Source organism: Pinus tabuliformis, chromosome Q (genome assembly GCF_031772625.1).
Source record: "Pinus tabuliformis cultivar Carrire ecotype Pingquan chromosome Q, CPIR1, whole genome shotgun sequence".
NCBI lineage: Eukaryota > Viridiplantae > Streptophyta > Pinopsida > Pinales > Pinaceae > Pinus > Pinus tabuliformis.
In genome coordinates this window covers 1,133,007,135-1,133,019,156 of record NC_142296.1, presented here as the reverse complement: position 1 = coordinate 1,133,019,156, position 12,022 = coordinate 1,133,007,135, and positions in this window count along the sequence as shown.

Below are 12,022 nucleotides of genomic sequence, written 5' to 3'. Positions count from 1 at the left end.
GCAAAAAAACATATTTTTGGATTTTTATGTATTTTTATGTGAATTTGACATGCATGTAATTTATTGTTTGTGAATGTGGCAGTGAATAGGTGGCATTGGAGTGTGGTTTTGGGACTTGAGACGATGTAGGATGGTGTGGATGGGTCCTAGGAGGTCTCAGGTGGCCTTTTGGAGGCTTTTCCCACACTTGACCTTCAAAAGAAAGCGTACAGGAGGACACAAGAAATATACAGGAGGAAAAACAACGTTCTATAGGTGGCCTACAGGACGAGGTCAAGAGCAGTTTTGGTTGTTTTGAGGGTGTGAGAGTGGGTGGAAAAGGTGGATGAAGGTTGGAATGAGGTGATAGGGCACCTAGGGTCTACCAAGAATCATTAGAAGAGAGAAATATGATTGAATTTTCTCAAGGAGAGAGGAAGAAATTCTATGGAAAATGCAGGAAACTAAGGCGGAATTGAGGGGAGACTTGGGCGACCTGTAGGGCATGGATCAGATGGAAGATGGGATGGCTGGTAGTCTGGCCTACTGCTAGAAGATATCTACTGCATAAAAAACTGACAATCAACCAATGAGATTAAGTAAGCAATGAAATAAGTGCATCTAGAAAAATAGAGTTTTGAATCCAACTAGTCTAAACTATGGTCTATCAAAGGAAATTCTTGAGAAATATTGCAAGAAAGAAAATCATGAAAGAAGACTGTTGTAAATAAATAAAGAAGCATGATGGAGAAGTTCTGAAACAAAGAAAACTAGACTATTAACCAACTAAAAACTGCAAACACTAGAAGTCCTATGAATGAGGAAAATCTGTGTTTTTGGGGCAGCAAGAGGATCTTTGCCTCAGATCATGGTACCAAAGGGAGGAAGAGAGGAAAAGGCACTATTTCTAGCCTTTTGACTATTTTCTTTATCACTGCTTAACCTGCTATAGAAATCACAAATGGAAGAAAACTACTGAATCATCAAAAGCAACCTATTCTTAACCATAAAAGAAATTCATCTAACAACAACCTGATCTACAACTGAAATAAAACATACAAATACAAGTAAAGAGGAGATTGGATGCTTGGATTGGGCCCTAACCCAAGAGCTTTAGCCCTCTGAGGTAACTCAGTGCTAACTCAAAAAGGATTCCATCTTTATTTTCAAAACAATAATAAGATTACATGAAACTGCCAAAATAATAAGCTCAAATTTGAGCAGAGTTTACACAAGCAAAAGTACAACAAAAATCCAACAAAAATCCAACCCTAGTGAGGCCCTAGGCCTCTCTATTTATACAAATGAAGATACCAATAGCTTCCTTAAAATTAGGGAGGCTTGGCTCCCAAAACGCGAGATAATAATCAGTGATCCTCCACTTACTCGGCTACCTTCTAGTGCATGACTTGGCTGCTTGTGCTCCAAGCTGAATGAAGGGGAATTTGAAGTGAGGAGTAATAAATGAGGGGGATTCCATCCTATAAGTCCTCTCCTTTGCCCACTTTGATTTATTGCTGCCATTTGTCCACTGGATCCTTGACTTTGACCACAAAATTCATCAATAATCTGCATTAAACACATATTAGACCACATGGCATCATAACTAACTCAACTCACTCTATAAGCATAAATATAATCAGAAAATCATACAATAAGCTAAGAGAATGGTTGATTTGACTAGGTTAGGAGGTAAAATGAGCCCATATAATTACCCATTTATGAGGCTCATCATCACCCCCTACTGAAAGTGTTTCTCATCCTTTGAGCAACTTAATCCATCTCCTCATCTTTTATGGCCCTGGTGGCCTCCCTAGAATCCCATGCTTCTGATGTGGTCTCCTCTTCCTTGTCATAGAATCCTGCCTTCTTATCTATCTCTTCCCACTGCTCCTGCTCTTCTTCTTCTCTTCTACCTTCCAGCATGCCTAGCAGCAGTGGGGGACTCAATTTGAGGCCAATCCAATTGACCTTCAGCCTCTGCATGGAGTGCTTGTACATTGGCACTCTCCTTAATGCCTCCTTCATCCTCATTGGGGAATGATATTCCCTGATCTGTAGACTATGTGGTAAGGTGTTCCATATCCTCATACATGCATACACACAGCCATCCCTAAGTAACCTTTCCATATCCTCAAAATGTGCAATGGCTTGTGCCTGATCACTTATATATCTAGGGGCAATCTGAGGATTATTGGCAAGGAGGTTGTGTGTGCTGATGACTGCCATGGGGTTTGATGGCTTAGCTCTGATCATTAATGTCTCATTCTGCTCCTTTATCATCAACCTTCTTATTTCTACTGTCCTTAACTCTTCATGGTTCATCCATGAGGCCATGGCCATTAGTTGCAGGTATCCTAGCCTAACATTGGGGTCCCGCACATTCATGTATATGAGGGCCATGTTATGGAGGTACAATTCTGTCATCTTTTCCTTATCTTTGGATGTGCTTTGATCACACAGGTCCATAAACTGCCTGTAATCTTGGAAAGGCATTGTGCCTCTTTGTTCCAAAGTCTTTATCTGAAATTGCAACCATTGGTCCTTGAAATACAAGCCATAGGATTTTGCTAGTGTCCTACATTGCAATTCCTCCATGGACCAACTGGCCATGTATGCCAGTTGGGTCTCTTTCCCTTGCAGCTATCTTCTTAGCAATTCATTTTTAATTTCAAGGTGGCTTCTTTTGATTGTTTCTCTGTGTCTGACAAAACTTAACTCTCTTCCCATTTCTCTGAGTTTGTTCTCCATATGGCCAATATCCTCAACTCCTTTGGATTTGGCTATTTGCATCCACCTATGGGTCCTTATTCTTTCTTTCTCTAATTCAAAGAATAGTGGAATTGTAGATTTTTGTGGAATTATTCTTCCCCCCCTCAAGAAGATTCTAGTAGGAGCCAAGACTTGGCTAGGGATCAGGTTCTTGTAGCTTTGTTTCTTCCTCCTTTCCCTATGGCTATCCTTCTACCCTTTTCTCAAGCTGTTGGGTCTCCTGTAGTTTTGATAGGGTCTCATGTAGAACTGTTTGTGCCTCCTGTAGGACTGTCTGTGGGTCTTGTATTTCTACCTTTTCTTTCCATGTGGGGGATCTAGGAGTCCCCCTTTCATATGTGATAGGTGCCTTGGAAGGGGATTCTTTTCCTTGGGTAGAGGGTGAATCTTCAATAATAATTGACACTTTTGAAGAAGGTTGGGGTTTCCCTGTTTTAATTCTTGTGCTCTTCCTAGCCCTAACATACATTGAGGTCAGCGTCTTCCTCTTCTGTTTTGACTTAATTGGTGTGCTAAGGGCAGTGATAGCAACTGCTACCTCGCTTTCTAGAGTCTCAGGGGACACTTCTGTCTTTTCTGCCCCTTTTTCTCCTCCTTCTATCTCTTTCTCTATCTCTATTTGCTCTGTTTCTCCGTGCTATGTTTCTTTAGCTTTCTCATCCTCTATCTTGTTTTCTTCCTTCTTCCCTTCTTGTTCTTCTAAATCATCAGTTTCTTCAACTTCTCCCTCTTGCTACTCTTCCTCCTCGCTGCCTGTAGGACTAATATCATAGCTCAGGGTCTTTATGAAATCTTCATCTATCATGTTTCGGAAGATTTCCCATGCTATAGGGAGTGTAAATGTATGGAGGGCTTCTTCCACTAAAATTTTGGTTAACCCATGGTGAGCTAGCTATTCTGGATTTCTTGGTTTTACTTTAGTACTGGAGTCAATGAGGGACTACAGGAGGAAGTAGGGGATGCTTAGCTTCTGAGGGGTTGGGGTGTCCATGCCATACCTTAACTCATGAAGGATTCTAAAGTGGTAACCATAGACAATGATGTACCTCCCCTCACAGGAAATATACTTGATTATTTGGTAGATAACCTCATCCCAAGGATATGGGATGCTAACCCTTCTTATGCCATTTTTATCTTCTACAGGGGTTTCATTGTTTTGGAAGAAGTTTTTCTTGGCAGCCTGGCCAATTGGTTTTTCATCCTTACTCCAAGGAAACCCAAGAGGAAGGGTAGTGACCCTACTGATAAATTCAGGGGTTATCTCCATGGAAAGGCCTCTAAAGGTGATAGTGGCATGTGTTCTGGTGTGAGGGACAAAAAAGTGGGAAAATTCTTGAGCAATTTCCTCATCAAACCCTCGGAATTTCTCAAAAACGTTCATCCAATTTTCTCTTGTGAATATGTCCACTACTTGGGGATGTGCAGGGAGCTTGGAGGAGTTGGTGGGCTCCTTCCTCATAAAACCTCCTATCATTTTGTTTATGCTTCTTTGGGAAACGAAATGTGGAGAAGGAGACAACAATTTTTGAAGAAAAACAGGGAAACAGAGAGACTGTGTTTTTTTAAGAAAGAAGCATAAATTTTCTTTTTAATTTCCTCCACCTAAAGGCTTGATTTCACCCTTGAATTTAAACCATTGCTTGCATATTTTGATATTCAATGGGGCTATGCATGGAACCTACCTCCTCAGCCCAAGAATCATGCTCAAACCTGTGTTTTCCCCCTTCAAAACAACTCACTGGCCCTCCTGTAGAAGACTATTGTGTCCTCCTATAGAATTCCTGTAGGTGCTCCCATAGAACCTGTAAGTGCTCTTGTAGAGAACGTTGAGAGTAGGAATATGGGAGATATCAATGGAGAATGATGGTTACAAGGCTGTGGGGGCACAAGTGGATTTGCAAGAGTGCAGTTTCGAGGAGAGAATGAAGAAAAAGGTGGTGAGAGTGCTTGGGGAGGAGTATTTAATACTTTTTATGGATATTTTTGGTGATGGAGGGTGAGCTAGCAAAGTGTACGTTGGCCATATTCGGACCATTGGTCCCCACCTGCCTTGACATCATGACCCTTTCCTCATAATCATCCCTCATGATTGCATCGGAGTTCACACTTCCTCCACTACCTGTCCTTGACATCTTTCTTGAGTTGACTGTGCACATGTGTGGGTGACATCTTCGGATGAGTGGAGTCAACTAGATGAAGGTGGCCAAGTTAACTGGCCACCTTTCCCTCATTCAACCTCAACCATCTCGTTGTTGTTGCATGCCTTCTAATTACACAAATGCAAACAGAGGAGCAGGTTAGTTACTTACCTGGGATCCGAATGCATTTGCTGTGAGGTGTTGTGTCTCTCTCTCTCTGCTGCGTGCCTTTTTTTTTTTTTTTGTTGCATGTTGTTTGCTTACTGATGTGTGGTTGTGCTTTGTGCAAGTTCCTCTCTGGCTAGATCTGATCTTCAAGTGTCTTCTTCAACCTTCATATTTGCACCCTCTTGCTGCTGATGCTGGATTTTAATGGGATCAACTGCTACAGGAATTCCTACAAGAGCTCCTGTAGCTGCTTCTCCCTTTGAAACTTTAGCTTCCTTCTATGCTTGGAGCTGTGAGGATGATGCCGGAGATGTAGATAGAGATGGAGAGGTAATAGGTAGGCTTCAGGTGAGGTTGATGGTGATGTTCCCTTTCTTATATTTTTGTTTTTTTCTTTTCCCTAAAAAACTATTTTTTCTGTGTTTTTCTTGAGCGGGTAGAAGAATAATGCTTGGGATTGGATGCAGGCTTGGAAATGATGGCAAGGAGGTTTGAAGACTACAGGAGGATTTATAGATCTTTGATGAAGCTTCCCTACCCCTCAAACTACCTTTTATATCCATTTCTGGCTCTTTGTAATTCCTACAAGAGCCTCCTGTAGAAAACATAGAGCCTCTTGTAGAAAACACAGTTTTTAAAAAAGAGCATAGTGAGGAGAAAAGAATGACAAGAATGATGGAGAAATGTGTGGGAAGGTAAGATAAGTGCTGGTATTAGTTTCAGGGCTCCCTTGGCACCTTCTGTTGCTTCCTGTAGTCCTCTTGCAAACCTGCAATGCAACTGGATTTTTTTTTTTTTTTTGAAAAACAACCAGGGCACGTCAGAGAGATTTTCACCCTAATTGCCTGCCTTGGGGGCCTCCAAGGGAGGTTTTCACCCAAGCATCTTATTTTCACTTTCCTCTTTTTTGACATCATTGGGCCGCTTCAAAAGAGTTTTTCAACCCAATGATGGGATTCAAGCGCCTCATGGAGGTTTTCACTTGAGTCCTTATTTTTTTATTGTTTTCTTCTTTTTCTTCAGTGAGTGGGTGAAGTGGACGCTAAGACATGCTCCACTACCATAACTGTCTTATTCAAATCTTCAATGAACTCTCGCTTAGAGAGGGGTTTCTTGTAGACTTTCAATCGGTGTCCATTGACAAGCATGGGGATGGCTTCATCATCAATGGTTTTGATCATAACTAAACCATTGTCATTGCATTTCTCCATCGTGTAGGGTCCTAGCCATCTTATCCTTAGCTTGCCCTTGAAATATTTGTATCTTGAATCATAGAGTAGTGCCCAATCTCCCTCTCAGAATTGCTTCTCCTTGATATTTTTTTCATGCCATATCTTTCTCTAAAGTTGAACTACCTCTGTATGGAGAAGGGCCTACATTCTGTGTTCATCCAATCCATTGAGCTGAAGTAATCTTTCTTTCTATGCATGGTTGAGGTCTAGGTCCAACTGAGCTGCCATCCTTAGGGTATTGAATTCAAATTCTATTGACAGCAAAGCCTTCTTCCCATAGACCAGCTCATAGGGTGTGAACCCTGTAGTGGTCTTCCATGTTGTGTTGTAGGCCCAAGTGGCCTCAACTAATCTTTCTACCTGGTCTTTTCTATTGTTGCTCACTACCTTTGTCAGGATCCCCTCCAGTGCTCTGTTAGTGACCTCCACCTGCCCATTGGTTTGTGGATGGTAAGGGGTTGAATTCATGTGCTTTATTCTATGATGTGTGAGCAGGTATTCAATTAGATTGGAAGTAAACTAGCTACCTTGATCTCTGACCAATTCTCTTGGATACCTAAACTTGCAGAATATGTTCTCTCTCAAAAATTCAACTACCTTTTCCTCTATTGCTACTTTGATTGCTTTTGTCTCTACCCACTTTGTTAGGTAATCGGTGCCCACAATGATGTATTGTTTTTGCTTTGAAGGAGGGCTGTTAGGCCCCACAAAGTCCATGCCCCACTTCTCAAATGGCTCAAAGGTCACTTGAGGTTGCATGGGCATCTCATCCTTTGGAGTAGGTTTCTCCATCCTCTAACACCGATCACACTGGCTAGTATATCTCCTCACATCCTGATGAAGAGTGGGCCAGTAGTAGCCTGCTTACAGTATCTTGAAGGCAGTTTTTTTTGCTGCAAAATGACCTCCACAAGGCCCATCATGATAGGTCAGGAGGATTTCAAAGACTTCCTCCTCCCTAACACATCTTCTCAAGATCTGATCTAGGCCAAGTTTGAAGAGATTTCCCCCAGTCCAGGTGAAAGGGGCGCTTTTCCTTACGATCTTGCTCTTCTCTTTTGAGGACAGGTGTGGTGGAAATTGTGTTGAAACCAAGTAGTTTCCTATATCATCAAACCATGGAAAGAGTACTGAAATAGAAAACAGGTGTTCATCTGGCATTTGATCATCCACCATTCCTTCTTCACCTGCAGGAAAATTTACTCTTTATAGAAAGTCAGCAACAACATTTTCTTTACCAGGCTTATCATTAATGGTCAAATCAAACTGCTACAGTAAAAACAACCATCTAATAATGTGAGCATTCACATCTGGTTTGTTCATTAAATATCTAATTGTAGCATGATCAGTGTGCACAAAGGTTTGATAGCCTGTGATATAATGTTTGAATTTGTTTAAAGAATGCACGACAACTAGGATTTCCTTCTCGGTCACTGTATAGTTTAACTCGACCTTTGACAATTTTTTGCTTATAAAGTATATGGAATAAGGCAACCTTTCATCAATTTGTCCCAAGGTTGCTCCTATTGACTTGTTCGAGGCATCTGTGTGAATGTGGAAGGGTAGGGCCCAGTTTGGGCCTCTCAGAATTGGGGCAGTCACGAGCTTGCTCTTCAAGGTATCTAGGGCTTCTTGACAGTTTTCCGACCATATAAACTCAACATCTTTACTTAAAAGGCCAAACAATGGAGAGGCTAGCTTAATGAAATCTTTAATGAATCTCCGGTAATACCCAGCTAAGCCCAGGAAACTTTTGACATCTCTCACCTTTTGAGGAGGTGGGACCCTTTGGATGATGGTAATTTTGTTGGGGTCCACCTACATTCCTTGTTGAGATATTGCATGACATAGCATGATCCCTTCAGTCATAAAAAATTCACATTTTTCTGGACTGAGAGACAGGTTCATCTCAATACATTTGTCTAGAACTTTTCCTAGATTAAATAAGGTTTCCTGAAAGTCAGAGCCATAAGGATTAAAGTCATCCATGTATATCTTTACTACATCATGAACTAATTCAGAAAATATACTCAGTACCGCTCTTTGGAAAGTGGTGGGAGCATTACACAACCCAAAAGGAAGGACCCGATATGAAAAGGTACCCCAAGGGCAAGTGAAAGTGGTCTTATGTTGGTCTTCCAGGCTAATTTGAATCTGATTGTACCCGCTAAACCCATCTAGGAAAGAGAAAAACTTTTTCCCTCCCAGACCGTCTAACACTTGATCTATGAAAAGTAAAGGAAATTGGTCCTTTTTAGTGGCTTTGTTCAATTCCCGATAGTCGACACAGATTCTACACTTACCATTTTTCTTTGGCACTAGCACCAAAGGAGAGACCCATTCATTGTCAAAGATGGGATAGATGAATCCTACATTAAGCAATTTCAGTAGTTCTTCCTTAACAATATCTTTAAGTGCTAGATTCATCCTCCTTTGAGGCTACCTGACTGGCTTGCAATCCTCCATGATGTATATATGATGAGTACATACTAAAGGGTGCACTCCTGTCATCTCCTTATAACTCCAGGCGAAGGAATCTAGGTGTTTTCTCAGCAAGCTACACAGTACCTTCTCCTGGGAAGTGGATAGGGATGGATTGATTTTCAAGGTTCTTTATGGGCTGAACTCTATATTCTTAACATAGAGAGAGGTGGAGTCAGCTGCACAGAGATTAGTTGAGGTGTTGTTTTGGGTTTCTCTTACTATGTCCTCTAATGGTGATACACTGAGAGGTGGATTCTAAATCAGATTTTCAATCATATCATCCTCATCTTGCTGTTTTCCCCCCATGGAAATTCCTAATGCACAAAGCAGTGTAGAATAAACTTCATCCTCATCTTCCTCCTCCAACTAGAGAGGTAGATCATGTTCTAACAAGGGTTGGGTAGGAGGATATAGGATTAACTGCTTGGACATATGCATGTTCTTTATGGTCATGTTCCCAGCTCAACAGTTGATGTTGGCATTGGCGGTAGCCAACCAGGGTCTTCCCAGAATGAGAGGATACCCAGTGAGCTCTGCCTTTGGTTGGAGAACTAAGAAATTAGTAAGGTACTCCCAAGAATCAATGGAGACCATCACATCTTCCACAATCCCCTCAGGGGTCACGGTGGAGCGGTCTGCTGACTATAGCATGGTTGTGGTCTTCCTCAAGGAACCCTGGAAGTTGAGTTTGACCATTGTGTCCTTTGTCATCACATTAATGGCAGCTCCTAGATCAATCAAGGTGTGTGGGATCATGGTGCCATTGATTTGGACATCAACTACTGGGCTTCCAAGGTGTAGATATTTTGGACAGATTACCTACCCCAACATCAGATCGGACAGCTGCCCTATGACATTGATGGTTGGGGCATCTCTCTTGTGCCTTCCTGTATGCCTAAATCACTTCTCTTTTATCAACCTATTGTAGATAGGCACATCTTTGATGGCTTGGAAAAGTGGTATCTTCACACATAAATGTTTCAATTCCCCCAAGAGTTCAATTTCTTCTGGGGTAGGTTGGACTGTCATGGATAGTCTTTCAGGAAAGGGTCGAATTGCTTTAGGTTCACTTTCCTCTTCATTTTCCTCAACCTCCCTGGGTGGAGGCTGGCTATCTGGGAGAACTTTCCACATCATAATTTAATTTCCTGAATCTCCACAGCATAAGTTGGGCATGATGGTTCCCCACTATACACTTGCTGAGCCTGTCTGTTGTTCGGGTTCGGATTCCATTGGACATGAATTTTGGGTTGCTTTGATGGAGTAGGAGGTAATGGTTGTGGTTGGACAGGTGGTGGAGGCAAAAGAGTGGGAGGAGAGTTGTATTGGAGCCTCCACCCCTGATGAGATGCATTCCACTGAGGTTGCGACTGAGCATAGGATTGAAATGAATGGGTGGCTAGTTGGGCATGATATGGAGATGTGAAGGACCAAGGAGGAGGTGTGGACTAGGAAGGATGAGCAGGGGGGCCCCAAGAAGGTATGGAAGTGACTTGGTTGGGGTTGTAGTATGCCTAAGATGTCCCTTGCATCCCCTACTGATATGGTCTAGGCCCATGCGGCCTCCTTTGGTTTATGTAATAAAGCTCTTCAGTGACTCCCTCATCCCCTTGATATACAAATTTAAGTCTGGGTAAGGAAGGACATTTGTCTGTAGAATTATTTTCTTCACAGACTGAACAAACTTCTATAGAGTTCAATGTGCATTTGTTCCTAGGACGCCTCCTGGTGCACCTAGGGAAAAAAATGGCCAAAGCCCTCTTTGCTTCCTCTTGTTTCCTTTTTATATGCAAAGTATCCAATTGCATGGAAAAAGTCTATATCATCTCACTCTTGAAGTCTTCCAACATGTTTCCAATTTCTCCTTTAATGGATGAGTTAGAGGAAGAGGTATTGGCTATGGGTTGAATCCCCCTACCTTTATTTCTGGCAGCTCTAGAATGGTTTCTGAAAACAGTATTTATGTCCTCATAGGATAGTTGGTAGATGTCTCCCCCAGCCAGTAGATGGAGGGCATCTAAAATATCTTCCTGAATTCCCCCAAGCAGGACCAGCTTCAGAGACTCAGGGTCAAGTGTACACTCGGCCCTTTTGTAACTGAGTTGGAACCTCTCCTCATAGTCTTCCAAGGACTCATCACTTCCTATAGTCATTCGGAAAATTTCTTCTTTAGTATCTTTTGACCTACAATAGTCTCGATACTTGTTGTTAAAGGCTTGCTGCATCTGAGCCCAAGTTGTGATACTATTTCCAGGTAATCCCATGAACCAGCGCAATGCTACATCCTTGAGAGTAGAAGGGAATAGTTTCAACTTTTTCTCATCTTTTGCATAGTCATAGGTTCGACAGATAATAGCAAACTCAAACAAGAAGGTGTCAGGATCTTCTGTAGTCAGACCATGGAAATGAGGTAGGGCGGAAGGGCTTATATTCTTCATTTTGGTGTCCCCATTGGTCTCCCGAATGGGAAAGGTACCCTCTATTCTTTCTCCATTCCCCCTAGCATTTATGTGTTTAGCCATTGGCTCCAAAGGAATGTTTTCTTCTTCTTCTTCCCCTATAGGTTCTTCAAATATGTCTGGTTGTTCACCTAAGGGTTCTTCTTGATCGCAGCCACTAAAGAAGAGAGAAGGTTGGCTGTGTGAAGTAGTGGGGGTGTTGGGCAAAAATTTCCTGAATTATCTCTATTCCTACAAGGCATGAAAGGAAATATTTTTGGTTGGTTTTTGTTTCTTTTTCCCCACACTGATAGTACCTACAAAACTGAAATTGATTGAACAAAACAAATTGCAACTAACCGAAATGAACTTGTTAAAATGAAATTTGCAGAATTGAAAAGGAAAGCAAGGAAATGCAGAACTGAAGGAAAAGAAAGGACTAGTCTACTTTTGCTAAAATGAAATTTGCAAAATTGAAAAGGAAAGCAAGGAAATGTAGAACTGAAGGAAAAGAAAGGACTAGTCTACTTTTGTTGAAATAAACTATTAGCATAATGTTGCAAGAAGAAAATAGAAGAAAGCAGTAATCATAGAATACTCTGGCGCTTCCCTGACAATAGTGCCAAAAAGTGGTGAGCACCAGTATTGCAGCAATAATGCTACAACTTTGGGGCTTCCTACTTTACTCTTATCAACCCAGTAGTTCGTAACAAACTTGGAAGCAACGGTGCTGTATGTAAAAATACTAGTTCTTACTGCAGGTTGTCACTTGGTCAGCCGGTGCAAGATCACTAGGAGCTCAAGTCAAATT